At 51.9% G+C, this 25,837-nt stretch overlaps 1 protein-coding gene across 17 annotated transcripts in view; it reads left to right on the plus strand.

Moving 5' to 3' along the window:
• Positions 1 to 25,837, plus strand: part of CUX1 (cut like homeobox 1) — a 350,246-nt gene that overhangs the window by 37,722 nt on the left and 286,687 nt on the right. The gene's annotated exons all lie outside the window — the stretch shown is intronic.

The following is a 25,837-nucleotide window of genomic DNA, read 5'->3' on the forward strand; positions in this document are numbered from 1 at the left end:
GTTGCTGTTGTCGAGTGCAGGGTGTCGAGCACACATGGGCAGGACGGGACAGAGGGGGCATCCGATGGTCCCCTGCGAGCAGCCACGGCGGGGGGGGGGGGAGGGCATGCCCTGCTGGGGGCCGCCGGCAAGTGTTTGCACATTTGTGTGTGGCCTGTAAACACGGATACGAATGGAGGAAGCGGGTGCCCACACCTGGCGAGAGCAGAGATGCATCGAGCGCTGTTTATGACGGCGGTGGTAGCGGGTTTAGGCGCCCGTTTGTTAAGCACATCTTCGTTGTTTGTTGTGTAAGAGGCCGCCATAGTGCTAGGGACTGGGGATTATGACCGCCCCTGCCCTCACGGGACTTTGATTTTGATGCTCTCAAAGGAAAACACTTGTTTTCGAGAGACCTTGGCAAAGCGAACGACCTTGAAATCTACCAAAGGAGGGCATTTGGCGCGCTCGCTTGATAGTCTCCAGACAAAAGAATCCTATCAGGCCCTTTATTGCAGACACGAACATTTATTTTAAGGGCTCAAATTAAACTAGCGTAGATAAACGAGCCGGCGTCCTTGTTTGCTGATCATTCATGGTCGGTATAACGAACAACTCAGTAAATTGCTGGTGGCGAATGGAGTCAGGAGAATTTCAACCCTGAGACCCTCCAGACGGCACAGGCCATGAAACGTTGAGGTAAAGGTGATTCTCCTTTGTCCTCTCAGCGTTTGCTGACTTCAAAGCTTCTAAAGAAGGCACCACTGGGGCCTGTGGGCGAGACGGCCCTATAAGAAGGTTCAGAAAGTTTCCTAAAAGTTAGATCTGAAGCCTCGGTGTGATTTGATTTTCCGTGGCGATAACGAATGTGCTCGGTGTTACCATAAGCGTTTTAGTGCTGTTTTCTTCCACATGCTTAATTTCACGGAGCAGGAAAGAGCCAGCCTCGGTGGCTGACACAGTGTGGTTCTTTACACAGAGGTTCCTTCCAGAACGTGTGTGTTGGAGCCAGCCCTGGCAGCAGCATTCCGCTTGTCTGGGGGGCCCTTCAGAAGCTCTGTTTTACCTGCAGGCTCTTGACCACGGCTGGCCGTCGAGTGGCGAGTCCCACAGCCAGAGCCCCAGAGACACCCCTGCACGTCGTGCGGGGCTGGCAGCGGTCAGGGTGAAATCGCACCAGGCGGGCCCATGGGAGACTCCGCCCCAGCGCAAAGGGGAGGCGGGGGTTGGGGAGGCGGTGAGGATGGGCACGTAGGGCGCTGGTGAGATCGTGAGCCGCACCCTCCTTGAAACCCGGGCTGGGGGCCACATTGCAGAGGCCCGCGAGTGCGTCCACTGGCCATCGTGTAACCCGCTCTTCTTCCTTTCTGGACATTCGTCTCTGGGCGTCTCCAGAAGCCCAGACTTCAGATAGTTTGCTTTTCTCTTTTGAAGCCAACTTCTTTGTAGACTCTCTCACTTAGCGGCTTTAACCTTTAACGTGGCCTCAGCGTCAAGGTCTTAGAAGTCTCGTCCTGCGGGCTTGGTTGTTTGGTGGCCCTGCTTCCCTTCGGTTGGGCCACACCCGTGCCTACCCCCCCTTTTGCAGAGTGGGCTTGTGCCCGTGCAGAGCTTCTGTCCTCCTGCCTTGCTGAGTCTTGGCCTTGTTGTGCCTTGGCCCCTCTTCCGGCTGCCCGGGGGGACGGGTCTTGAATGGGCCCCGTCCTGTCTCTTCCCCTCCAGCCCCGCACCACTGCCCCGGCTGCAGGCAGACGCCCCCTGTTCCGTCCGTCTTGCCCTGTACGCGTAAGAGCTGTGGGTTTCCCGGCATGGAGACTCGCTGGGCCCACAGCCCTGCGTTCCGTGATGACCGTGACCCTGTCCCCCTCTCGGGGGGCTCCCTCTACTGGGTGATGGGCTGTTTGTGGGAGAAGTCAGCCGTGTTACCTGCAGGAAATCTCATGAGCTTCCCAGAACTGTGAGGGGAACAGACAGTTTGTGAGTTGACCGGAGAAGGGCGGCTGCTGCACATGTGCTCCGGAAGGGCTTCTGGGAGGAGGCCCTGTCTGCCGTGGGAGGCGGAGGGTGAGGATCGGGAGGCTGGCAGGGTGGGAGAAGGGGCTCTGCACTTGAGGGGGCCACGGCTAGATCTGAGAGGGAGCCGGGAAGCGTGGCAGCGGCGTGGAGTACAGAGCGGGCGAGCCAGGCGCGGCGACGGGGACTGACTGGCCATTGGAGACTTGGCGCAGAAGGGCGCCCTGGCTATGGCGATGGGCCAGGAGCCCTCTGGCCTCGGACAGCCGAGTGGGGCGGGGGCCTGTGCTGGGTGTCAGAGGTGAGAAGGAGTAAGGGGCCGCTCTGCCCAGGACCTAGTACCTGCTGTTGTGGGGGGGGGGGGGGCTCGGGAGGGAGGAGCCTGGGTGTGCCCTTGGGCCTGACTGGGATGTGAATCCAGTTCTTGCTGCAGTAACCAGAAGGCAGGAGGGGTGGCCATGTGTGGCCTGAAGGGGGTTGGGGGGAAGTCAGAACGGGCCCCGGGCCCTCCGGCCTGGCCGTGTTCTTAACTCCCTGTAAGTGGATGAGTTCCCCGAGGGATGGAATTTAAAGGAAAAAGAGCCAAGGGCTGAGTGTAGGCGTGGGCAGCGCTCCGTGGGAGGCTCCGTGGAGGCAGAGAAGTCAGCAAAGGAGGCAGGAAGGGAATGGCCGGTGGTAGGAGGGACATGGCTCGGCGCAAGGTCGACCAAGGTCAGGAGGCTTCTGTGAGGTGGTGGTTACTCTGGGCACACAGCCAGAGAGGGTGTAGGATAAGAAGCCTCATTCAGGTTTCTGATGGCTTCCTGCCCATCCGAGTCCTTCCCCCACAGCCGTACTTCCCACCAGGAAGCGGGGTCTTTGTCCCTCTGGTTTGGGCCCATCCTCCCCGAACCCGCTCTGAGCCTCCCGAGATGTCCTTGCTAGGGGAGAGTGTGTCCCCACCCTCCTTTGCTCCTCGGCCCACGGGAGCACCTTGTTGCAGTTGGATCCCTGCGTCCTCAGCCCCACGGGGCGCCCTTTGAGGTCACGGAGCCCAGAGCAGCTGCTCGGTCCGGTGTCGGCTTCTTGCAGGCGGGTCGCATTGTTCGCTCACCTCTGGGTCCAGAGTGGGTGTTCCGGCGGACGGAAGGAGAGCGTGCTAGTTCAGTCACGGCTGGTTCTTCTCTGCCCTTTGCAGAACTCTTGTCTAAAAATTAATGGGTGACAGCACCTAGGGAATCTTGTCAGATGGTTTCTGGAGGAAACCTTGAGAATATGTACTAAAAGGGAAACATCACAGCTGTCTTGATGAGGCTGTAGGACAGCACCTTGAGAGGCAGAGCTGGTTTAGCCATATTTTTTCCTCTTTGTGGTAGTTTTCATTTTTCCCCTATTAAAGTGGTTCAGATAAAGCTATAAAGACAGTATAGAGAGGTTTGCTTTTTTTTTTAAATTGGTACTTAGTAATTTTAGGATAGATGATTTTGAAGCCTATAAATAATAATTGAAAAAAAAAAACACCCTTGCCTAGTGCCCTGCACATATGAGCTCTGTAAATATTTATGTGCTGGACTCCCCTGTCTGCTTGGAGGGCTTGGCGTGTGTGTGTGGGGGGGTGCGCTCAGAGCTGGTGGTCCCTGTGTCCCCCTCTGACATTTTCTTCTTAGACTCCTGCAGTGCACGGGCTGTCTGAGCGCTTCTCCTTGGTCAGTTTTAGTCTGTTGGGGGCCCCTGGCTCAGCAGAACACGGGCCTCGGCTCCATGTGATCTGGTCCCACGGTGAGGACCAGGAGGGGATGTTCTCAGTTAGGTGATAGCTTTCCCAAGTAAAGCCCCTCCCCGTTTTACACACCCATCACAGTGGCAACCTCTGAAGTCTGACTATCCCAAGGGCTCAGTGTGAACTCTGTCCTGTCGGTGGGCGTGCAGTCCAGAAGGACTGCCTTGGAGTGACTCGTGGAGGGCTCCCTAGTACAACGGAGCCGCCTTAGAGATGCCTTGGGCACGCGTGCAGAAATCGTCCTGCCAGCACATGGGAGGAAACAGCCGGAAAGCACGTCAGGGTCCTGGGGGAGCGTGGCCGTCATCCAGTGCTGGTCTGGAGGGCAGGCCGCACGCGGCTGGACCACTCACACGCAGCGGAGAGCCCAGAAAGGCCGCTGATGGGTGTGCGCGGTGCAGGCGTGTGTCTGTGGAGGTCAGCGTGCAGAACCATACCTCGTGTTGTTGGTAGGCTCGTGGAGAGCTAGAAAATACAGAGCGATTTCTTGAGGAAGGTAAGTGGCAGATTCTGGAAAGTGATTATTTCGGGGAGGGGGGGAGGGAGAAAATGGGACTGAGTGGCGTCGAAGGAGCATATATTCTCTTCCTTTAAAAATGGCAAAGATGGCAGAATGTTAAGATTTGATGAAGCTGAGTGGTAGATACATAGGAATTTGTGCTTTTCTGTGTGATGGAAATATACTCTTAAAAATAAAGCAATGTGTGAATGGTAATCTATTGTACTTAAGGCCTAAACCTCTCAACATTGGGGTGCTTTATGTATATTTCATCTCCTCGCTCACGGAATACTACAATTATGGTGCCTTTAATTGTATCTGTTGAAGAACCTTTATGTTCTCTTATTTTCTTTTCTCTTTCCTTATCTTAAACATGGGAAGGTAGATGACACTTTCTAGGTTTGTCTCCATTTTAAGGAGACAATTCTAAGGTGTGTCTTCTCCTTTGGACGGTGCCTTTTGGTGGAAAAATAGGTCCTTGCCACTGTGTCTGTTCAATAATGGTGAATTTGCTACAGAAAAATGAGGGCAGGCGAACCGCTGGAGTGAATGCCTGCGTTTCCTTGTGTAGTCCTCGCAATATTCGGGACGCTTCCGCACAAGTACACTCTGAATTATATTTAATTTCATCCAGGCCGTGGGTCTGGAATGGCTTCCCATTGTCCCTGAAAAAAGAGATGCTTCTCAGAATGTGATTTCTGGCTTAATTGAATTAGGATTATTGCCGTCAGGACGGGAGGGAAGTGGTACCTTCCTTTCGCGCCCGTTGTGGGGGTTGACATTAAAGCAGGCCGTTGATGGAATAATATCCTGTTACTTATTCAGTGTCTCTTTCTGAGGAAATAAGAGCTTAATATGCCCCCATTCAATTAATCCCGACAACATCCTTAGAGGTGAATGGAAGGCAGGTAGTGTTCTTTCCATCTTACTTAAAAAGCGGCAGAAACACGAGGAGCCTGAGCTCCCCGGGAGCTGTCGGACTCTCGTCTAAGTACTAGTCAGCAGCTCGTTACCCCAGACAGCAGCGGAGAGGAACAAGACTCTCGGAGGAGGAAGGAAGTATTTATGACGTGTCACCTCCGTGCAAGGCTTTGTTGGGAACTCTCGGGATTCTGATCCCTTTTGATCCCGGGCGCCCGCCGCTGCGGAAGGCGGAGTTGTCCTGGACTCTCGCAGGGAAGTCCAGATGCTGGCCCGCGTCCCCGGGCTGGTCAGCGACAGGCTGGGCTCTGCCCCGTCCGACAATGGGCAACCTTCCCTCTAGGCCGTGCATCCAGCCTGCCAGTGTGAAGGAGAAACCCGGGGCATCTGTCGCTGGGGAAGGCAGGTTTGGGGTCGTGGAAGCAAAATTGACAAATTGAGTTGTGGCAGAGACGTCACTTGCTAAGACCATTGAAATCAGTTTCAGCCTAATGAAATGATTTGGGATCACTGAGTAGAGTTCCAGGGCACCTGATCTCATAGTTCTTGACACTGGACGGGGCCTGCCTAGCCCAGAGCTTTCAGCCTGAGTGCGTTGTTCATTAGTAGCCTCTGTTGATAGACTTTATTTGGCCACTTTGCCAGGGGCTCGACTATTCCAGTGTTTAACAGTTCTGGTTGGAAATCATTAGGAAAAGGTCAAGAACGGGAAATAAGGCTAATTGGGACCTGTCGTCTTTGCTGCCATGTCCCCAGTGTCTTGCCCAGGGACTTATTAGCATCAGGGTCTCTCTGTTTCTCCAGTAAGGAAAGGGGTGGGGGGTATTGAAGAGATGAACTTGCCCGGGGCAACTGTTTCATTAAGTGGTAAAGGTAGGCCCCAAACCAGGCCACTTTGATGACAAGTTCACGGCCTTTCAGATTCAGTAAGCTCTGTGTGCCGTGCCTTTGGTGGGGTGAGGTTTCTCCTTGCTTTTAAAAGTATTCCTAATCACTCACGAGAAATCAGGATGAGGGCTTAGATTTCAGCCGCCTTGAATTAGACAATGATTTCTCTTATGAAAAGCAGAGCCCTTTATTAACTGAAAACACTTGGCTGTTAGACATGGTGTTTAATTGCCGTTAGAATGTATTTTTGTCACACTGCCCTATAATAAGCCAAAGAACTGTTTGTGCCAAACATAGAAGGAAGGAGAAGGGAGGATGAGAACCTTCTTTGCTCCTCCAGCTCCCCAGTCGAGCCCCTAGCGTTCTGTTTGCTCTTCTGGTTCCGGTTTCTGTTTACCACTTCTACCTCTTACGGAAAGAACACCTGGGCTGGGGCTGGTCAGGCCCCGTGAAAGGGAGACCCCCCCCCCGCCCTGCACAATCACAGGAGCAGCATCTCTGCTGTGGCGCAGAACTCTTCTTTCTCTGGCCTTCAGTGTTCCCTTTGTTAGTGTGTGGGCCTTAAAGTTTTTAAAAAATATTTATTTACTTATTTTAGAGAGAGGGAGAGAGGGTACGCTGGGGATGGGGCATGGGGCTAGGGAGGAACAGAGGGAGAGGAACCAGCCGACTCCGAGCAGAGCACGGAGCTTGGAAGCAGGGCTCAATTCCACGACCCGAGATCAGGACCTGAGCCGAAATCAAGAGTTGGAGGCTTAACCGGCTGAGCCACCCTGGCGCCCGAACATTTTGCCTTCTAGGAAAAAAAACAAACCAAACAACTATTTGGCCTTTTAAATTTTTCTTTGCAAAATGAAAATAACTTTATCTCTGAAATTAAAAAGTCAGAAATGCTAGTAAAAATGAAGCAGCTATAGGAGAGTAGAAAGAAGGAAACCAGTCACTACTAAGCCTGTTACTGTTTCTGTTTGAGTAGAGGTCCTTCCAGAAACCTAGTTCGTGTGAACAGAAAACTAGGTGAGTGGCATAACACTTCAGATACAATTGTGTAACAATCTTTCCCTACCCTGGCATGCACTGTGAGGTTAAGATCTTTCTGTGTCAGTTAAAGGTAATTAGTGTGCTGCTTGTTGAAGTTACGCATCGTACAGTGTTCCCCATACTGCTTTAAATCGATCCTTTTCTCTTTTCACTCTTTTTAGTACTTTGGACATTCGCTATATTTAGGCATGGGGATAAGCATCCTACTCGTCTCTGTGTGTGTTTGATGATTGTTCTTGATGTCTGATGACTTTTGTAGGTTAAATTTCTAAAAGCAGTGCGGAAGGAGTGGTGTGAGTATATTTTTAAGACTTGGGGTACATAGTCCCCGAACTTCCCAGAAAAGTTGGGCCAGTTTTATAGCAGCCGTTGCACTAAGTTCCTTGTATTACTTATTTCCATGTAACACAGTCTCACGGTTCCAAAACACGAGGCGTAAGGGCAAGTCTCCTCTGTGTCCTCCCCGCCCCCACTGTTGCAGATTTCTTTGAGTATCTCCTCAGAATCTCTTGTTATTTCCTTCCAGACTGTATGTTCCTATTCCCTGCGTACGGATTGTCTACCATGCTAAACACCATCTTCTGTACCTTTTTAATTTTTTAAAAATTAACTGTTTCGTAGACTTTCCAAATGAGACAGAAGCTTATTACTATTCTGTCTTCTAGCCTGCCCGCCCTCTCTCTCTCTCTCTCTGTCTCTCTCTCTCTCTCAGAGCGACAGGATAGTCCATGCTGTAGTCGGCCGTATCTGATGTACCCAGGTCCCCACCAGTATTTGGTGGCTTCCATCTTTGCTCGTCCAGTGGCGCCCCCTTGAAGAACTCTGTACACACACTGTTGGACACCGGACAGGTTTATCTGCAAGGAGGGTGGTGGGGTCCAGGGACAGGGGCATCTCTGAATTTGACGGGTGCTGCTGGCTTCCTCCCACGTGCCCATGTAAGTTTCCTCCAGCATTGTTCCCCATGGCCCCACCTTGGAGCCCACCGGGATTTCTAGTTCTTTCATGATCATTCCATTTGTGCAAATAGTATGCACATAAGGAATGCAGGAACCAGAGCAAAACAAACCTTTACCTTCCGGCGTGTGGAATCATGGAGTCAGAGGAGAGAGTAGCATTGGTAACTGTGGGCAGATGTCCTCCCTGCCTCCTCCTTCCCCCTCCCCCACCCTCCCTTCCTCCCCGCCCCTTTCTCTCCTCCCCTCCTTTCCAGCCTGAAACAGCACCACTTCCGTTTATGAACCGGACAGTGGCTTTCAGTGTGTGAGATCAGAAGAGCAATGAGTCTTCGGGACTGACCTCACCACTAGCAAGCAACAGGTACTAGCAGTTAAGCAAAGTGGTGTTTGAAGCAAACATTCTGATGGGGCAGAGCTCGAGGAACCCAAGTGGTGGCTGCTGAGGCTGACAAAATGTAGGCAGGTCTGAAGGTGATAAGTGACCGCAGCCTGTCACCCAGTCCTCTGCAGCCGGCAGACCGTGCCCTGGGGCTGGGGGTGTGTTGGGGGTGCCACTCTAGCTGGGACCTGGCTGGACTTCATGCAGTTCTGTTCAAAACAGTGTGGTTGCCCATCCATGAGAACAAACGGATGCTTTTTAATAGAATTAATTTTTTTTTAAGATTTTATTTATTTATTTGACAGAGAGAGAGAGATCACAGGTAGGCAGAGAGGCAGACAGAGAGAAAGGAGGGGAAGCAGGCTCCCTGCTGAGCAGAGAGCCCGATGTGCGGCTCCATTCCAGGACCCTGGGATCATGACCTGAACCGAAGGCAGAGGCTTTAACCCACTGAGCCACCCAGGCGCCCCTAATAGAATTAATTTTTTAAGATGCTGTTAATAGAAAAAGGATGAACCAGAAGCTTATAGGTTTGTTTGTTTGTTTGTTTTTTAAAGATTTTATTTATCCATTTGATAGAGCAAGCACAAGGTGGGGAAGTAGGAGAGGGAGAGGCAGACTTCCCGCTGAGCAGGGAGCCCGGTGTGGGGCTTGATCCCAGGACCCTGGGATCATGACCTGAGCCAAAGGCAGATGCTTAACAGACTGAGCCACCCAGGCACCCCGCTTACAGGCTTTTTAAAGAAAAGGAACCATTTTCTTCAAACTCCTGTGAGGGTGGGAGCCCTCATGGGGTACCCTGGCCTTGTCCATTCCATGTAAGTGACACAAACCTACGTGGTATTTCAGGGCTTTTTCAAACTCCTGGAAGGCACAGTGTCCCCCAGGGCTGACTTGTGCTGTCGAGCTGAGCCCAGGAGAGGTCATGCGGGCTACTGGTGGGAACACAGGGCACACCACCTGGTAGCTGCGGGTGACCTTGACTCCTTCCTGCTCCCTCTTGTGTCCCTTCCTGATAGCTTTATCGTAGAAATGCCGCCCTATGCAAGGACACTGAAGGTAGGATTGATCCCTCCCTCTCTTCTTCTTTTCTGCCTGGTTTCTTGTCCTTGTTTGTAGCTTTCTGCTCTATCCTTCTAGCAAATTCTAACCATCGGCATTTCAAGGTTTCTTTCTCAGGGGCTGTTAGCCTCTTCCTGGATGATGGTAGGCTTACCTGGATGAGGCTGGGCTTACCTGATGGTGGTCTTACTGGGCGAGGCTGGGCTTACCTGATGAAGATGGGCTTACTGGGATGAACCTGGTCTTACGCCATGGTGGGCTTACCTGGACAAGGCCAGGCTTACCTGGATGAAACTGGTCTTACCATGGCTCCAGTGGGCTTCAGTGTTTCCTCGGGCTTGCTGTCTCCCATTCCAGAGGCCCGACAGGCTCCTCGGGCAGTGGGACCCCCACCGCGGATTCCCTCGGCTCAGGGGAGAGACCTCCCGAGATCCAGCGGGGTCTGCTGCTTCCATGGCTTCACCTTGTTGGAAGATGAAAGCGGGCTCCCTGGATGCTTAAGTGGGCTGCCTGTAGGGCCCCCAGTTCAGTTCCAGATGCAGGCATTGTTTTCCCTATAGGGTCCGTCCTTGCCCGGAGGCATCACCACAGTGACCACAGAAGGCAGCCATCTGGGAGAGCCATAGTCACTCAGCACGGGCCAGGCCCCCTCTGCATCGGGGGACGTGTGTGCACATGTGGGACCGTAGGAACAGGCTCTCAGTTTCCCCCACTCATGAACCTCGATGGTGGGTGGTGACGAACAGGAGTCAACTTGGGCTGGAAGGGAAAGGTGACTTTCTGGGGCGGGGAGAAAAGGACGTGTTTTTGGCCTGTGGCGCATGCTGGTCTAGGATTGTATAAAAGCCTACAGGAGAAGGCTTGCTTTCAAAAAACAAGGGAAGGCACACAGGACCCAAAGCACAAGAATATCCAGAATGCATTATATAATGCGCTCCACTGGAAGGAACATTTTGAACAAACTTAGGACAAGGATTTTTAAAAATGGCTTTCATAAAAATACTGCTAGGGATGGGTCATAAGGTTTGGAGAACTTGCCTTCAGAAAGTTCTGTTTCAGCGTGTTGACTGGTGATTGAAGCCGCTTGTGGGACTTTCCGAAGTCCGTATTCCCTAGAACCGATCAGCCCCGGAAGGGCCGCGCTCAGCGAGTTCGGAGGCGGGTGCACGGCCCCCGCAGGAGTGGGCTTTTGGGGGCCTTTCCTCCTTATCATGCGTCCCCCAGACCCCTCTCGCTGGCCTCGTAAAGAAACAGATGGTGCGCCAGGAATAGCTCAGAAGTCACGTTGGCTCCTGGCTGTATGAAGAGGGAGAACTAGGACCATAAAAATTTGAAATCTCCCAGGAAAGGAAATCATTCCCTCAATGAAATATCGATGTAAAGGGAGCATTTAAGAAGACAAAAATTATGAACCCGGGCTCAAGCTGAAACAGATACTGTACTCTAACCTTTTTGCGAATTGTTAATTTAAAGGCAAATAGAATGAAATATAGACGATAAAAGCAAATTAAATCATTTTTATGCCTTCCTGGGGTTTTGGCGTCCCGTGATTGGAAGAGCTAATGGAGAAGAGCCCGGTTTGGACCGAGGACTGGGGCTCCTGGCGGCTCAGGCACAAGGCTGTGACCCTTCAGGGACGGGAGAGAAGCGAGCCCAGTGGGGGGCCCGCCCCCCGCAGGGAGCTCTGCAGATCCAGAACAGGCTCCAGAACAGAATGTCCCACCAGAGGGAGCAGATGTTTGAGAAAGGTGTCTTTGTCTGATTGATTTGGGGGTGCCCCTCAGCAGGCAATGCTTTATGTGGAGTAGGGGAAGCTAGGGCCGGCCGGCTTGTACCTACCTGCAGGAATAAACAATTCTTTTGAAACATCACTAGAGGGGGGGGAAAAAAAAAGGCAGCTTAAGATTTATCTGAAAAGGAAGTGGGAAGTTTAAGTTGCTGGAGATCTCATTACTGTCTGTCTCGCTAACCGTAATTAAAAAATGCCTGAATGATCTTAATAACACATGATTCAGCTGACAAGCACTAATTGCCCTGTATCAGGCCAAGAGAAGATGAATGTTGTCAAGAAAACCACAAGTCAGACAAGCTGATTCTCTCTTAGTCTGACACCGTGTTCCCATGTACAGACCAGTTTTTACTGGAGCTCTTCCAGCATCAAAAGAAGCTCTTTACCTTCCCATTAATTTTCATCGCTGGCAGGCCCGAGTTGTTTGTGACGGGCCGTTCTCATTACTCCTGCTCGCCGGCTCTCGAGCCCGGTCTGCAGACAAAATGTAAATATGTTTCTTGCTCTTATCTTGGTCCTTTTTTAAGAAAAGAAATCCGCTCCCATTCAGTCCTAATGCCCCGGTGGGCTTGTCAGTGAATTACATGGCATTTGGGAATTGATTTTCTGACTCTCCCGATTTGTCAAGAATTTCTTCTGCCTTTTCAGCAATTTGACAGAACCTGTTGGGCCACCGAATCATGTGATCGGGGCTTCTGTCTGCAAAGAAAGGGGAACGAACAACTCCGTGTCCCTTGGGCGTCCAGAAACTTCCTTGAAGGGGGGGGAGGGGTGATCTGTGAAGATGGGAGGTGGTGGGGGGGGTGATCGTGACGGTGGCTCCTTCCCGCACTTCCACAGGACGGCCGCGTCATTTTGTCACAATAGAACTGAATCATAGTCTGAATCTAACATGGAAACTTATTTCCAAAAACGGGGGCTGCGTGCCCCTGTGCTCTGAGCAGCACGTTGGCGGGAGAAGGGGCTGCAGCGACACTGACGCCCTTGCTGGTCCTGACCGTCCACTGTGGCCCTTGGCACCAGGCCCTGAGCCCCAGGGGAGGCTCCCTACAATGCGGAGGACCATGGACGCCACGCCTGGCCTCGCCTGGGCTGGGCGGACCTCTGCGGGAAAACACCGTGGCAGAACGTGCCGAGTCCTGACCAGCATCTGGGACAGCCTCGTCCCTGCCCCCTGGAGAGGCAGGCCACCTGGGAATGGAGACTTTGGCTCAGAAACCTGCCAGAGCTAGCCAGGCCCCGGCTGTAGGGCCAGGGGTCTGGTTCTCGCCATCTCTGAGCCCGTGTCCTTGTCTGAGAAAGGGCCTAGGACCTAGGGTGGAGGTGGAGGGTCCATAGTGGGGGAAGGCTCCTGAGGACAGTGCTTCTTAGCACAGTGCATGGCAGGGAGGGACCAGACCATGTCACTCCCCATGGTTACCTCGCAGGGTCGGGGGAAGAGAGCACAGGCTTCCCGCTGCCCAGTGCAATGCGGCCCATGTCGGGAGTCCATTGAGATCCAGCACCAGGAGCTGCCCTCCGAGTGGAGGAAGCCGACACGGCTAGTATAAGTAAGCGTAGCGTGGTCAGTCAGTCCACCAACTCAGTGAAGCGGCCGGGACTAGTCACCCAGAGTCTCTGCTGGAGGGCGGATGGCCAGCTGACAGGAACACCGCGGAGCCGCCCCCACACAGAGCTTTCTCTTTAGCCCATTTAGTGTAAGTGTCTCTTGTCAGAGACCTATTTTCCTGAAATTGGGGGGGGGGGGAGAAATTTGCAGGGATTGTCAAATACCCATCGGCGCGACTTCATTGTAGAAAGAAGGAAATCGTGAAGGAAGTTGTGCATGGGAAAGCAAGCCAGGGTGCCTGCCCTCCCTGGTCTCCCCTACCGAACGTGAGTGGGGTGATCTCTCATCATGTTTTTACTTTGAAACCCGGGACTCTGTGCGGTGAGGCATGTAGGTGCTTAGGACGGCAGCCGCCAATGGCCGCGCCGATGGTGCGGTGGGGAGTGGGTGCCAGGAGGACCCGGCCCAGGGGTGTGTGAGGGGTCGCTGCTCCCAGCCAGGCTCCCAGATCAGAATCATCCTTTCGTGATGACCTGGTGACCTCTGGAGGCTCGGACGCCCCCACTGCAGGTTGTCCTGGGGTTTGCGACTCAGGAATAAAGCCTTCGCAGGCTTCTGGAAGCATATTCTAAGAAACAGCACCTCTGTGTGGTGGTACGTCCCCTTTGTCGAGGAATGTGTGCAGGGCCCTGAGTCACTGGAACTAGGAGACTGGGACTAGAGAGTCAGATCAGTGACAGATTCCCAACCCCAGCCTCACAGGCTCAGTTTTTAAAATCAGAGACACTGATGGGGATGGTTGTTCATTTAATCTTCGTATCTCACCGGCTTTGTTGTGTGTAGGAGTGGTGATCATCACCCTGATTTTTTTTTTTTTTAAATCAAGTTATTTATATTATGGGGCAAGTCTGTCACACGGTCTGAATGCGGAATGTTGCCATCTTTTTAATCAGAACCCTGCCGGTAATTTCGCTTTACAATAGAGCTATTGAAATTATATTGGGATGAAACTAGCATAATATAGGAATTGTTGGCTTGCGTGAGATTTTTATAATATGTACGTGCAGGCAGAGTTGGCTTTAGTTCAGAAGGCTACTTCTGTTTATTGTTGTGCTTTTATTAGCTCATGTTAGAGAGGCCCCACAGTGTGCCAGATGCTATTGAGAAATTCGGGGGGAATGGAGTCCCTGGTCACAGACCTCGAGATCCCTCATCTTCTCTGTAGTCAAAAGCGTCCTCCTGACGGATTCCCAGAAATAATCTGATTCCAGAACTTCTTGCTGTTCTTCTCCTACGGTTTGATATGTGCTTTTTTTCTTTCTCCAGTAATTGCCACAGTGCAAGTTCTTAGGGTGGGGAAGGCGTTGCGCTCCTGAGGGAGGGGTGCGGTGGGGAGTGGGTGCTCATCTCAGAGACCTGGTGCCGCTTCGGACAGGTGATTACTTAACCCCTGTAGCGCCAGCCATCCTCGCTGCGTCCCGAGCGGAGTGCCTGGGAAAGCAGGCCTCCTGGAGAGAGCCAAAAGCGCTCATAGGTGGGGCTTTGAGACAGAAGTGCACGTGATTGTCAATTTCATGGATTACAGTTAATTCTGCTTAATGTCCTCCCCCCTTCTTTTTGCAAAGTCCTGTGCATTATAGAACATTGACTTTAGCATAGAAGTGCTTAATACTTGATTTGGCACTTTAATGGATATTTACATAGTGACACCACAGATGTTGGATAAACAGGGGATTTGTTCTAATGAGATCTTCAGTGATTCGAAGAAGCCGTTTCCCCCTTGCCTTCTGGAATCCTGGGCTCTGCTTCTGCCTAGTTGTGGGGATGCCAGAGCCACAGAATGCTCTTCTCTAAAGCGTTCCTCTCGCTCTGGTCCCCTCACTTCCTCACTGGCTTTCAGGAACTTTGAAGCACCAGCTTCTTCCGCTCTTGTCTGCGCGTGCCCTCTGCAGGGCCCGGGTCTGTGATTTGCATGTAGAGGAAATATTGGTTGAACCGAATTTTTTTTTTTTACACATGAGCCTTTCATGTGGCCAACGTTTTGAGATCTGTTTCCTTGGGCTGGGGGCAGGGAGAAATCTCCCAGTTCCCCGAGGAGCGTCGATAGCTTCAGTTACGGGGGTGCCCTGCTCAGGGAGGGTTTCCGGTCAGGCCGGGGCAAGGGTCACATCACCCCGGGCAGCGTTGGGGCAGAGACGAGAGGGACTGGTCAGTGGGGACGGTCACTAGGGAGGTTCGAGGCCTCTGGGTGGACGCTGGGAGAGGCAGTTCCTCTGGTGGGCCCGAGGGGAAGAGGGGAAGGCATCAGAGACCGCAGAATTGTCTTGTCCTTCAAGACCCAGCTCAGCGCTGTCGAGATTTCCTCTTCGTATCTTGTGAATTAGCCAGTAGATAATCCCTGTCATCCAAGGATATTTTCCTGGCTCTTTCTGATGAGACCGTTGGCATCAAGGAATAATAATAGTGGCTCAGGCTTGTGGAGTATTTCCTCTGCGTGCTGGGGACTGTTCTAAGCTCTTCCTGTCTGCCAGCTCCGTCTGTCCTCACCAGGACGAAAGTGAGGCACAGGTGGCAGTTCTGGTCCGGGGTCCCTGTGCCCCCCCCCCCCCACCTCCCTGAAGACACTCTGCGAGTGGCAGGTGAAGTTTCCCAGGCCTCTTCCGTCTCCTGATTGACCCGAATGTCTGTGCCAATGTGAGCCCAGAGACCTTGTCACATGTCGGTCCCAGCCTTGGGTGCCTGCAGGGACCTCCCTTTGAAAAGGGCGCTGGCATTTTGCGCTGACTTATCTGTTTGCTCAGGCACACTTGGGAGCCCGCCCACAGCCCCCCCCGCCCCCGGCCACTGAAAACTTAGTCCAGTGTGAGACCCCCCCAACGGGTGGTGTGTATTTGGAAAGTCCTGATCTTGCAAGTGTCCACCCCAGCCCCGCTGAATTTGGTTGGATTTTTGTCCCTGAGAATGCTGCGGCCAGGGTGGGGGGTGGGGTGGAGGTCAGGCAGGCTCTGGCCTTTATAGGAGGCCCCAAATGGCCACTCCGGTCCCTTTCCTCCCACTGGCTCTGGGTCACCTTCACTCATTGTGATTTGGACACAGCCCGGGAACGTACAACGTCTTCCAGCCAGCCAGGGTTTAATGCTGCTCCATGGTGACAGAAGGAGCCAAGACTCAACCGCGGTGCAGCCCCGGTCCTGTCCCAAGCACGGAACCAGGAAAACAGTTGTGCCCAAGAATAGATGTTCTTGCGAATGGGGTCCCTGCACTGCTGGGAGTCCCCGCTGACCTGGTGGATGCTGGAAGTGAGGCTTTAAAGGAGCTCCATGAGTGGAAGATTCTGGAAGGTCAGGACCAGTGCCATTTCTCCTCTGCCCGTTCCCTTCTGAATTGTGTGTTGACAAAGAGCCACCCAGGACACCGGTACCAGCCCTGGGACTGCCTGCCTGAACTCTAGTCCCCTGGCACTGAAGGGGGCCTCCAGGAGGAGCCTGGCAGCACAGAACCCTTAGCCACTGTGTGGTACAAGCCACCGAAACTGTGTCTTCCTCTCGGATCTGTTCTCCAAGGGCATTCCTTACTCATAGTATCCAGGGATTGGAAAACCAAAACCAAAGAGCATCTAGTGATGAAAATGACCTTGATTTTGCTCAGAAGCTTTCAATTCTTAGGTGTCCTTTGAACTCAGCGGGCATGGGAACCTTGGTAGGCTCACTCCAGGAGAACACGTCCCATACTAAGAAACTGATGTAGAAAGTTGAATTTAGGGACCTCCAAGCTAAAACTCGCTGCGGGGCATACACTGGACATTTTGAAGTTTTTCCCTTGTTGCTGAACACTGAGTTTCGTCTCATTTAATTCCATTGGCTCTTCACCTACATTCCTGTTTGCTTTCTGATTTACGTCCCTCCGTATATTCGTGTTTACTTATAAATAAATGTGTTTAACGCCCAGTGGAATACGGTCTTTCTCCTTGTTTGTATAGTCAGCCGGAGTCTCTTGTTCACCGTGGAGATCAAACCTCCTAAACTGGAGGCACGGAGAAATGAGGCTCTGTCTAGCCTTTCTCCCCAGGGTCTGGTGCGTAGGAGACGGTCCTTCAAGTTCACTGAATCAAATCGGTTCTCCCAAAAACCCTACCTCACAGACCTTGGTATCACCCGTGATTTGCAGATGAGGAAATCGATGCTCAGAGAATCCTGTCCCCGCCCCCATGACCTCCCCCGCCCCCCAGGATGGGCTATGGAAGAGGCACCCCCTTGCTCCAATCCAGTGCCTTGATCTCTGTACCGCAGCTTAGTTTCCGGGTACACGTGAGCTTTTGGGTTGTTCCACCCCACTGCCCCCACCCCCCGGCCTTTAGTTTTTGGGTTTTTAAATGTTTAAAAAATTTAAAAAATTTTTTTTAACTTTAAGCATTAAAGGGTTCATAAAATCGCCTTAAGAAGAGTATAACACTTTTTCCTCTTCTTAGAACATCCAGGGCGTGTGAAGTGCTCAGGAAATAATTTCTTAGAAGGAACCCTGCCATTGCAGACATCATACTGCTGGTTGCCTGCAGGGTGCAGAAACTTGGTTTTAATAAATAATGATGGGGGATGCTCTGTTTTCTGGAATCCCCAGCTTTCCTGCCCCTGCTCAGCTTAGATGGGATACCAGGGTCTCTGTAGCAGAGGCACGGCTGCCCTGACAGTAAAACCCTTTCTTCTGGTGTGTGGTGGGGCGTCCCAGGTGATTGGAGGAGAGGAGAAGCCAGGCGCAGGCAAGGATCAGAAGAAGAGAGTGCAAGGAAAGACCTGGGGTCACCGGTGAACGGCTTGTAGCACCAGGGCGGCCTGATGTGGAATAGCAGACAGACAGACATGAGGAGCCGTGAAGCTGGCAGAGACCTAAAGAGCTGGGGTGTCAGGGGGTCTGTGGGCTCCGAGCAGGGACCCCCATGCTGGCAGTGGGGTAAGCGGGCACTGGTGAGAAAAAGGGCAGGGCCTCAGTTCCAGAAATAACGAAATCCCAGACAGTGACTAAAATGGAGACGAGAGTTTGGGGGTCAGAGCAGACTGGCAGGAAAGCTTTTGCCCCCCATGGCCTCCCTCCTCCCTCCGTCCTGCCTTGGGTCCAACCTGACCGGATAGCCGAGCCTGCTTTCTGTCCCGGGCAGGAGTCAGGGCTGGAGGGTACGGAGTGCCTGGCAGCGAGCCCTGCCCTAGGTGGATTGGGAGCAGAGTGAAACCCATGCCTTAGGATTTCAAGTTGCCGCCTTTGTGGGTTTGTACACGGCAAAATGGGGGGCCCCCTTTATAAAACGTATATACAGTCTGGTTGGGAAAATAGCAGCTTGAGTCTACCCTGTGTGGCTTCTCCCCCTGCTAGAGCACAAATCTACTTGGCTATTTTCTGAATAGCATTTATTTGGGTTTTTAAATCCTTCTCTGCTTAATGAACTGGACAGGGTAACCTCGGACCTTTCTGTGGCTGTGGTTACTGCTGTCTGCCTTTTCACTTGACCTGCTAACATGAGATCTTTTTTTTATTTCTCAAGTGTGGTTTGACATTGTTTAAGCTGCCACTTGCTTCTTATTTTCGACTCTTCTTTTGTCACTTAAGTAGGATGCCTTAGTTCTTTGTGTTAGATCGCTTAGCAGAATTTTTTTTTTTTTTTTTTGCTTTTTTTAAAAAATGCTTTTGCATCGCGTTTCCAACCCTTTCCTACGGAGGTATCTTTTAGAATTACTATAGGTCGTGTGATTCTGTTCGCAGAGATGTTTAGCTCTCAGATGGAGACGCCAAACGCACTTTGTTTAATCATTTATTTAGAACTCCAAGCTGGGGAAGTCGGCTGTTGAGAATGAACTCCACAGTGAGGGCAGTGACTCTTGGATCAAGAGTCACTTAGTGATGGGCACGGACTTCTGACCTGTACTGGGCGCTGCAGGGAGTGCAGGGGTACCTAAGACAGCCCCGTCTCCTAGAGGTGTGCTCAGTGGGGCCTGGAAGACCCACTCATAACTGAAAACCGCACAGAACGTGCCGTGTGGCCACAGAGGGCGTGCAGGGGCGAACAGGGAAGGATTCACGGAGCTAGAAGCATTTGAATCCCAAATTTGGGACTATTGGATTCAAATATTAAATTTGGGGCAGCAGTCCTTTATTTTTATTTTTCCCCCTAAATTCAAAATAAATTGTGACATTTTGGTTTTTAAATCAGTTGATGTGGGTGTTGAATTTCTGTATGGAGAACATCTGCTCTTTTTTTTTCTTAGTCTTCATTGCGTAGTGTCCATAACCGTTAAAGCGAATTCCTTGTACGGCCTTGTTGTCGCTAATGCTGTTGATGAACCGGGTGGCCGTGTTTTGCTTCCTATAGACTCTGGACTAGAAGCCCCATGTGGGCAGGGGGTGGTGCCCGTTTGAGCTCTTTGTCCCCACAGAGGGTCACACAGAGGCAGGGGCCTCACTAGATCTTGAGTGAGTCAGAGCCCAGGAGCGTCTCCTATATGAGTTCAAATGGTGAGGCTGCCCACGTCCTGTCCCTTTCCTTGCTCTGAGCTGACCCATGGCAAGTGGAGATGGCGCGCTTCTTGAGAAAATGACACCTAGAAGCAACGCGTTGGTCCGATTCTTTTCATTTTAGGTTCAGTATTGCTCCTTTTTCCTCCCATTTGGTGAAGTGGCGTAATGCTTTAGCACATTTTAAATAAGATTACACAAGCTGCTGTTAGTTGGCAGCAAGTGTCTTTTAATCTGGAGAGAAAATGCTGCCTCCTTCATTTGCAAAGCACAATGTTTGTGGTACCATACTCCGCAGTGTCTTTGGGTTGTTCTGTTTTTCAAAACTTACTGTGGGCTTCTAATTACCCTCATTTAGACGACCAGGGCAGAAATTGCCACTTCAACAAGAAAATTTTGTAATGAACCAGAGGAAATGGGCTCATCATGACTGCGTTATATGCAGCCTAAAAATCTATGTGGATTTTTATTCCATGAGAAAGTGACTGTTTAATTGAAAAATGCTGTTCAAGTGTACTTTCCCTTTCCATCAGTCGGTCGTTAATGCTTCTGCATCCAAGCTGGAGTCAGTCGAAATCGGTGCCCCTTTGCCAAAATACTTCTTTTCTTCTCGTTTCTTGTGCAGAATTCTGTGGTGCTAGATCTATTTGTGTTTAATTAGGCCCTGCAAGAATGTGATGGAGAGCTGTATTTAAATTTTTAGACCATTAAAGGGCCTAACACTCTCCTAGATGAAAGGCACACACAAAAAATTAACTTTAATATTTATTATGCGGATAAAACCAATAGGGAAACTATTTCCAGAAAACCTTTTCTCTTGTTCCTTCTTCAGACTGGCTGGCGAAGATTAAGAGCAGGCCAGAAGGCAGGCATGTTAGCTACTTTTTCTTGTTCTGTTACCAGAAAAGAACTCTAGGAGGGCACAGAAACTCTCAGTCTCCTTGGATTTGGCGGGGCAGGCTTTAAATTGTGTAATTCACTGATACAATAAAATGGCGGTTGATAACATGGGTCACGTTTTCCTCTCTGATGGGACAGTCCTCTAATTTCTGGGATTGGGATTAGGATTCCTTTTAAAACGGGAACCTAGAAAACAAAACCACGTGCACAATACTTGCCCGGCGAAGAGAAAGTTTGTAGAACCACCGGTCCCAGTGGCATCGGGCCGGCTGGCCCCTGGCCCGGGAGAAGCTCGGTAGGAAGCATGTCTGGGGCTCAGCCTGTGAATGTTCCTCCCGTTGTTGGGGCGGCCGTACCCCCCTGGGCTGAGGGTTAGCCCGAGGCTTTTGTGGAACAACAGACAAGACCCAGTTGCATCAGGAGCCGACGATGGGCGGAAAGAAGGAAGAAAGATCCCCGCCTGGCTCGGGCTCTCGTTGTTCCCCGTCCCGTTTGCGTCCCCAGCCTGGATGGGCTGTTGTGATGGAAAAGATTGTCAGCACTATGTAAATGAGAAAGAGGGATGAAAGTGCATCTCGTGCAGATAATTTCTATGTAGATAATTTGCCATAAAAATTTATACTGCAGTCCTTAAAACCTTCGGAGATTTAGTCTGTCTAGGGAAAGGTGATTTATATGGCATTAAAACACTTTTTATGTTCCAGTCCTTTAGATTTAATGTTTATTGCCTATAAAAATGAAATCTTCTTGTGGATATTTAAAAGTTTTGGTACTGTGCAAAATATATATTCAAGTTAGGCCCGAAACGCTTTGGAGATGTTGTAAATAAGCAGCACATTCTTCGTGCTGATGTCCCTGCTGCCGTCCGGACCCCTGCATGTGCTTTGCACACTCGTGAGGTTGCACGGGGGTCTTGCCTTGTCACCGTGGTGAGGTTGCCAGGTAGGAAAATGTCTTATGGGGGGGGGACTGTGTTGGGGCTTTTCTCCCCGTTTTTAATCAGCTAACAAGTCTAGAGGTATCGTGATTCTCCAGAAAGTTAGGCAAGGTGTGACCACGTTCCATTCGGAATCGTGGCCCAGGCTTTCACGGCTGGAAGTGCTTTGGTGATACAGAATCTAGTTGCAGAGCCGTTTTTGGACTTTCGCAGGCCCTCGGATTCGTAAGTAATGGCACGCTTTAGTGCTGGTCTTAAATAAAACCCTCACGGATCTATCATCGTGAGGCGCGGTGCCGGGAGGGGAGCTGTTTAAACTCCCTAAGGGAGGTTCTTGGACTAAGAGTCCTGAAGAGGAGGACCTGGTTTGACTGTTAAACTCAGATAAACTGTGTAGCCCTAGAGTGCACTTCTCCAGGCCGTCCCCATCCGGACGCGGTCCGTGTGCAGAGCGGAGCTGGTCGCCGAAGGGCCGGGAGGGTGGCCTTGCCGAGCCCCGTGCGCCAAGCACCCATCCCTGGCTGAGCCGCGTCGGCTTTCCTGCTTCCTTAGATGCTGGACGTTTGAGAAATTACATGAGAGATGCTCCTCCTGGAGATGTGCAGGAGGAGGTAGAGCGCGTCCGCGAGGCCAGCCCAGCGCAAAGCCTTCAGAGCCCAGTCGCCAGGCTGAGCCTGGCTCGGATACTGGTCGCCTTTAGGGACCGGAGTGCCAGGGAAGAGAGACTGGGGCCGTCGGCTCTGGATTCTATTTGGAAAAGAGGAATCTGAGACTTTGACGTCGCTGTGCGGGGCCTGTGCTCATCAGTGGGCAGAGGTGTCTATAAGCCTCACCAGGTGACTCTCCCAGGCCCCGGCTGGGCTCAGCCTCGGAGTGGCAGGAGAACCTGCATTCTTATGATAGCAGCGGAGAAGGACTGAGGCCCTTGAAATTCTGAGCCCCTCCTCGTGGGGCTCGAGTGACCCCTGCAGTGATCTGTAGGTCGGAGCTCCCCTCTGAGAGATGTCACTGGGATCGAGTCTTTAGGCAGAATCGGTGCAGACGTGCTTACTGTTGCCTAACTGTGGAGGTGACGCTGGTGGCCCAGCGTTCGAGGAATCGGGCCACATTTGCTCGTGTCACCAATAAAATAAAGCAGGGTACCTGTCTCAGGAGAGTAGAGCACAGCCGACACGCTCCTGAGCGGGCCCTAACCAACGCAGGCGGCCTTCCAGGCAAGCACAACAATCCGCGAGGGTGAAGTTCGCGAAAGAGGGTCAGCAGGTGGGCAGGTGTCACTGGTGTCACACACCAGTCACTGTGGGGATAGCCTCCCGCCCCGGGTAGGTGTGTAACCCGTATGCATGTGGTGAAAGGCACCTGGGTGTGTGCGGGGGTAGTCCCCACCCTGAGTGGGGAGGGGACGGAATGCCACGGTCCGTTTTGTGTAAGAAGGGCGGGCAGACAGATGGCCAGCCTTGCTTCCCCAGCTCCGCGGGCTCCTCGGGAGGAGATGGAGCTCACCAGCTTCCAGACTCCGCTCTGTCGGCGTGAACCACACTCTCTGAGAGCATTGTGAACGCGCAGACTTCTCAATGACAGTGTGCGAAGCCGGCCGGTTACACAGCCACATCTACTAATATTTTTGGTATAAAGCAGTTGCTAAAATTAATTCCAGTCTGAAACTTGATGAATTCTCAGTCATGGAATTAACAGGTTTTAAATGAAAAAAAAAAAAAAAATGCAGCTCGATTAAAAATAAATGTTTATGCCCGGAATTTGGAGCCCGTGCCGAACAAACTACATCTGAAGTTTTTCCACTTAAGAGCATTTGTTTGCCTTTTTTGTCGTATTTGTGGGGAAGGACATATTCATACTAGAAATGTACAGACCCATAGCCCGTTTGCCACCCCAGTGCTCTCACCTGAGGAGTCTGTGTTATTTATCGTTGATGCTACAGAGAGGCAGCCTGGCTCCACGGGGCCCCCCGAGTGGACAGGGAGGGGCTGTCAAGCACATGATACCAAGTGTGGAGTACTGAGTGCATGGAGGGGGCAGTCAGCCTCCTTCAGCCAGTACGCCCAGTGCGCCTCGCTCTGAGCTGGTACCAAGCCAACTATTTAGGACACCTGGGTATGTTTCATTCTGTTTTTTTTTTTTTTTTTTTTTAATTTTTTTTTAAGATTTTTTTTTTTTTTTAAATTTATTTGATAGAGATCACAAGTAGGCAGAGAGGCAGGCAGAGAGGGGGGGGGGGAAACAGGCTCACCGCTGAGCAGAAAGCCTGATGCGGGACTCGATCCCAGGACCCTGGGATCACGACCTGAGCCGAAGGCAGAGGCGTCAACTCACTGAGCCACCCAGGTGCCCCTGTTTCATTCTGTTTTTAATGAGGTTTCAAACTGCCTCTGTCCTCCGGGGCGATGGCACAGACTTGAACGTCATTTGATTGGAGATGGCTGTGTGGTTTGCCACCCTTGGAAGCTCAGCCACTCCAGCCTGTGCTTGGCCAACACAGTGAGAATGGAACAAGGGGCTCCTGGTGAATTTGGAGATCAGCACTTAGTTTATTAGATGGTTTCCAACAGTGAACGGGTGAGGCCTGTGCCACTTTGCTGGTTTAAAGATCACGCGTGGGTCATCGTGCACGGTTCAGTCTTTGGCTGCCCAGCTTCCATGTTGAATGATCACCAGAAGGAAGCCCGACCAGCCCTGTGATCATCGCCAGACCTCCAGAGGTTTAGCTGTAGGAACTGAAAATTGAGTAACCATCTCCCGTTCCTGGATAGATCCATGTAGCTACAGCCCTGCAAAAAGCTGGATGTTACCAGTTTTTGTTTAAAAAAAAAAAAAAAAAATCCTTACCCAGGTGTCCCTGGTGTGGGCGCTGGGAACTGAACCATTGTTCAGTTGTCGTCCTCCTCCAGCTGTGAGATCCAGTAGCACAGCCCGGGCTGGCCCATCAGCCCCTCTGGCAGCTGGCCGGCTTAGGGATCCAGCGGGCTGAGGTCACCCGGGGAAGGGCAGATGTCCTGGGAGGGGGAAACCCGTTCCCCTGCTTTTAAACCACAAATGTCTTTTGATAACTAGTAAAATTGGCAAGCGGAGTGATTGAAAACATGTGAGAAGTAACTGGATCTAAGTTTCAAGTAGTACATATTTGAAAAGTTTTCCCCAATGTAAAAGTTACTCTTTAAGAGCCTTAAACTAATAAAAACAAGGAAATTCCATGTTACGGCTGCCACTCGGCCTTTCCATTTTTATTCCAGCAGTCAGCTTTGACAGGTCCGACGCCGATTGGCTCCGGGACCCCCGTTGAGTATTTAAAGCCGGGTTGGGGGGTGTCGGGGGGGGGGCGGTGGGGGATGGTGGGGGCGGGAACGCGCGCACAAGCTGGCAGCAGCTGGGCTGGGGCCAGTCTCCACGGTCTTCAATGCCAGGCTCCTAATTCCATTTTAGTATATCCTATTTTCTCTTCTCGGGGCTGCTTCCTGTATTTACTTTATCCACTGAAGCTGATTCAGGATTAATTTAGAGACAGTTCTTGTTTCTTTCCTTTTTCTTGATCTCAGACATGGCTGGGCGGCTGCCCGCTCCGCAGGCGTTCGGGCTGGGCGTCTGGAGCCCTCGGCGACCCTGTCCCTTGTCCTGTGGCTCGTCTGCTGATTCGCTGGGCCCACTCTTAGCCTTCGCTTCCTCCAGTGCTTTCTCCCCGTCACTGCCAGAATGATCTTTCGGAAGAGCTGCCTTGGTCACCGATAGACTGGAGAAGCAGAGACACACTGACTTAGCACAGAGTCTTTCGGGGCCCAGGACGGAGCCCTGGAGCTCTTGCCCTCTGTGCCCTCCGAGCCCGCCAGCTCCAAGCCTATTGTGCTTTTTGAGAGTGTTTTGCTGGCGTGGAAGGAGCAGATTTAGGTGTAGAAAATATTGCCTTGAAACTCTCCCCGCACGGTGGTGTGTTCTTGGTCAGGTGGCCTTCACCACTGTGTCCTCATTCACGGGCAGAGGGGCCAAAACGACCGCGTCGCAGGATCCCCGTGGTGATTAAAGCAACAAGGGATGTGATGATGCACGAGTCTGTGAACTCTAGAGGCAGCTGATTTTATTACCTCCGCCCGCCCTAGGCCTTCTGGAGTCCTCCTCCTCTCCCCGCTCCCGCCACATGACGTCTCCCCCAACCCTCACGGCCACCCCGGGTCCTGCCGCCAGGAGGTCCCCTCTCTCCCTCTCAGCTCCCAGCTCATCTGGGTACCTGTCCTGCAGCGATCTGCCTTACAGTACAGTCCAGTTGTTTTACTGAGTCGGAAGCTCTTTGCGCGGAAGTTCGGCGTGTTGGCCTTTTGGCGCCCTGTCCTTCCCACGGGGAGCTCGGGAACTCCCCCGATGAGTGTGGTTAGTGTGAAGCTGGTCATAGCCTTTCCTCGAACTCTTTTGGATACCGGTGGATTCTTCCCGTCGGACCCACTGTCTCTTCCCCGGTCCAGGCGCTCCCACTGCTGCCAGGCTTTCGTGCTCGGTGATCATGTCCAGTTTCTAAAGTAAACGACAGGTGCCCAGCAACCCACTGGGACCCATTAAGCAGGCACTTAGAGGGACGGGCGCGGAGGCTGGAGTAAACCAGGAAACCCTCTTTCGTCTCAGCTCTTGTTGAAAATCTTGATAAATACGTTGCCGCGCTT

The sequence above is a fragment of the Mustela nivalis genome (genome assembly GCF_964662115.1).
Source record: "Mustela nivalis genome assembly, chromosome: 19".
Taxonomy (NCBI): Eukaryota; Metazoa; Chordata; class Mammalia; order Carnivora; family Mustelidae; genus Mustela; species Mustela nivalis.